The sequence below is a fragment of the Eumetopias jubatus genome, unplaced genomic scaffold (genome assembly GCF_037043125.1).
Source record: "Eumetopias jubatus isolate StellerSeaLion01/CBP00866 unplaced genomic scaffold, mEumJub1_p1.0 scaffold_8, whole genome shotgun sequence".
Taxonomy (NCBI): Eukaryota; Metazoa; Chordata; class Mammalia; order Carnivora; family Otariidae; genus Eumetopias; species Eumetopias jubatus.
The window spans coordinates 131,626,372-131,629,929 of record NW_028274814.1 but is presented as its reverse complement, the minus strand read 5'-3'; the positions used below and the strand labels follow the sequence as shown (position 1 = coordinate 131,629,929).

At 43.9% G+C, this 3,558-nt stretch overlaps 1 pseudogene; it reads right to left on the bottom strand.

Moving 5' to 3' along the window:
- Window positions 1-363: 363 nt before the first annotated feature.
- Window positions 364-1,409, bottom strand: LOC114218530 (ubiquitin domain-containing protein UBFD1 pseudogene; annotated as a pseudogene).
- Window positions 1,410-3,558: the final 2,149 nt, after the last annotated feature.

Genomic DNA, 3,558 nt, shown 5'->3' with positions numbered 1-3,558 from the left:
GCTGCTAGAACTAGCCACCCATCTTCGGCCACCTCTCTTGGTTGTGATGCTGAACGTGAAGTTGACCCAAAGCAGAGTGGACCTCCACCCAAATGGGTTCCCAGCATGCCTCCAGGGGGCCTGCCAGAGACGCCCACCTCCCAGGGGTTTCCTCATTTTTTTTTTTTCCTCGGAACTCAGATTTATTGATTTCCACCGTATGGACTTTAAAAATGGTATGAAGCTGACTGCCAGAAAAGGGAACTGGTGATTTTAAGTTAAAAATTAAGCTAATGGTGAAAGTATATCCCCTCTGGCTTCAGTCACCACATCGCCTTAGAGTGGATATAGGTTTTTTTGTTTGTTTTTGAACAAAGTCCCAGAACTCTGAAATCCAGGGATGCTGTAGGCCTCTCCCAGCAATGTCCTTCGCTTTGGGTCAGTGTCCTGGGCCAGAGGTGAAAGTGCTTTCAAAAATACTGCCACTTCCCCAGCACAGTATCTGTGATTGCATCCACATATTGAGTTGGGACCCAGTACACCCAGTAGTAAGAGGCTTCCGTGGGGCCCAACTGAAACGCCATCATGTGGTAGTCTTCATGTCCTTCGATAGGTTCACTGACCACATTTTTAATGGAGCCCATGGGCAATTTCTCAGTCCGCTCTTTAGTGCCGATCCACAGCTGATCTTGTTCCAGCCTGAAGGTGAGTCTCACTTTGCCTCCGGATTTGTTGTACATGCCGGACAAGGGTACCGTTGGTAGGCGCTCCTGGGCACCCTTAACAGATGGCATCACATCTTTGGGTTTTCCTTTATCCAACACTTTCCTGTGTTGTTTCTGCTGGTAGAGTGGTTCCTTCTTGTTCGCTTCAGCCTTTGCATCCTGCTGGGCAGCATCTTTGGGTGTGTTTACGGCTAAAACATCATTTATCGTGGAGCCGACCACCATGATCTTGGCTCCGCTGCTCGCTTTTATTTCTCTCAACGTCTTATCCTCAGGGACGAGTCCCTTATACATGACTTTCTGCATGGCAGGAGGGAGACCTGTAATCGAGTGAATCTTCTGTTTTAGTTCGGAGCCTGTGCTATCGAGGGGGAACTTCACGTCGTGTTTAGTCTCATTCCAGATGATCTTCAAGTCCACCGGCTCCCTGCCCGCGCCGCCGCCCGCATCCTCGCCGTTGCTGACCGAGGCGTGGGCCGCAGGATCCCCAGGGGGCTGGGCCGGCGCCGGCTGCAGGCTACCTCGCGCCGCGCAAGAGTCCTCGGCCGCCGCCCCCCGCCGCGGCTTCGGCCTCCACGCAGTTCAGGGGCCGCGCGGGGGCCTCGGTCGCCACAGTCTCGGCCTCCGTGTCCATGCCAGGTTCCTCCGTGCCCTCCGGGGCTCCGGCCGCCGCCATGATGGTTGTGTACAACACCCACCACTCCCGCAGAGGCCCTCCTCATTTTTTTTAAAAGCTCTTATTTCTATAATAATTTTTAAGTGCTGACTTAAAATATAATAAATATGATAAAGTCTTTAAAAATGCTGGCTGCTATTTTAATAAAAGGTTTCACATTTTTAGTAAGATGAAATAATTCTGAAGTTGTATGCATGTGATGATATAGCCTAAGGGTTTATAAAGCAAAAATAAAAAGGAAGAGAATTACAGGGAGAATTGACAAAGTCACCGTCACGGTGGAAGAGTGGACATACCTTTCTAGTAGCTGATGGATCAAGCAAGACAAATGAGAACAATTTGTAATGACAGAAAAGATTTGAGCACTGCAATTAACACCTTTGGTTTCTTAGACATATAGAGAACATTGAATATCTACACATCTATGGAAAAATGAGCCTCATAGTAGCTCATACATAAAGCAAGTCTCAACAAATTTAAAAGCATTAGTGTGATGCAGTCCATGTTCTTTGGCCACAATACCACTAAGAAAACTTAGCAAAAAGACAATTCCTTCCCTGAATTTGAAAAGGAACACACTTTCAAATAACTCATTGATCAAAAAGAAAATCAGGATGAAAATCTTAAGATACATAGAACTAAAACATAATAAAATGTTACATATCAAAGTTGTAGGTTGTGACAGATTGTATGTCTTTTTTACCACCATTAAGAAAAGATGGTAGGTTGCAGCTAAAGTATCTGAGGAAAATTTACAGCCTTAAAAAACTGTTATTAGGAACACAAGGCTGAAAATCCATGAACTAAGCATTCAAAATTGAGAAGGAAAATAAGAATAATGCAATAAACCCAAAGGAAAAAAATAAAGGAAAAATAAAGGTAAGAACAGAAATTAGTTAGGTGTGAAAAAATTGTATAATAGGATTAAAAAGGCCAAAAGTTGGTTCTTTGAAAAGCTTAGTAAAACTAACAAATCTGGGGAGCAATTCGGAACAAAGGTCGGAAACAAAAATAGTCAATATGGAATGAAAAGAAGAAATATAACAGAAATTAAAAAGGAGACACTAAAAGTTTATAAGATAATACTATGACTAGCTTTCTAGCAATAAATTTGAGAACCCGAACAAAATAGAAAGCTCTATAAACTATTTCTAGAAAAATATATAAAAGATGGTTCCAGAAGTAATAGAAATTCCAAATAGTCCTGTATCCACTAAAGAAATTGATTTAGGGCGCCTGGGTGACTCAGTTGGTTAAGCGACTGCCTTCGGCTCAGGTCATGATCCCGGAGTCCCGGGATCGAGTCCCACATCGGGCTCCCTGCTCAGCAGGGAGTCTGCTTCTCCCTCTGAACCTCTTCCCTCTCATGCTCTCTATCTCTCATCCTCTCTCTCTCTCAAATAAGTAAATAAAATCTTAAAAAAAAGAAGAATCCATAAACTTAAAAAAAAAAGAAATTGATTTAGTAATTTAGAGCTACTACTTTCTTCTCTCACATAATTCTAAAACCAGGCCCAGATGGCTTTATTAATGTCATAAAACATTCACGGTAGAGATAATTTCATATTATCCAAACTCCTCTAAAATTAGAAAAAGAGATAATGTCAGGGGCCCCTGGGTGACTCAGTGGGTTAAGTGGCTGACTCTTGATTTCGGCTCAGATCATGATCTTGGGGTCCTGGAATCTAGCCCCACTTGGGGCTCCTCCCTCAGCAGGGAGTCAGCTTGAGGATTTCTTTCCCCCTCCCTCTGCCCCTCCCCCATAAATAAATAAATGATTTTTTTTAAAGAAAAAGAGATAACGTCACCAACTCATCTACTGAAACTAGCACAACCTTGATTACCCCTTTCCCTCCCCACCAAAAGACAAAACGAGAAAGGAAGGAACATGACTGGCCAATTGCACTGTTGAACACGGGACCCTCCCCGCCCGCATGTTGGCAAGTTGAAGTCAACTATATACACAAGACAATCATCTGGACAGCATTCCTTAGGGTGTAGTTTAAGCTGTGATAACAAAAAGCCGCCAAAACACAGGGCTTGAAAGAAGACACAGTGTATTTCTGTCTCAAGTCCAGAGGGAGCGGTCTTGATCTACCACCCCCCACCCATCCAGGATTGCATCAGCATTTCTATTTCCTAGCCAGTGGGGAGAGGGGCAAAAAAGATGGACGGGAC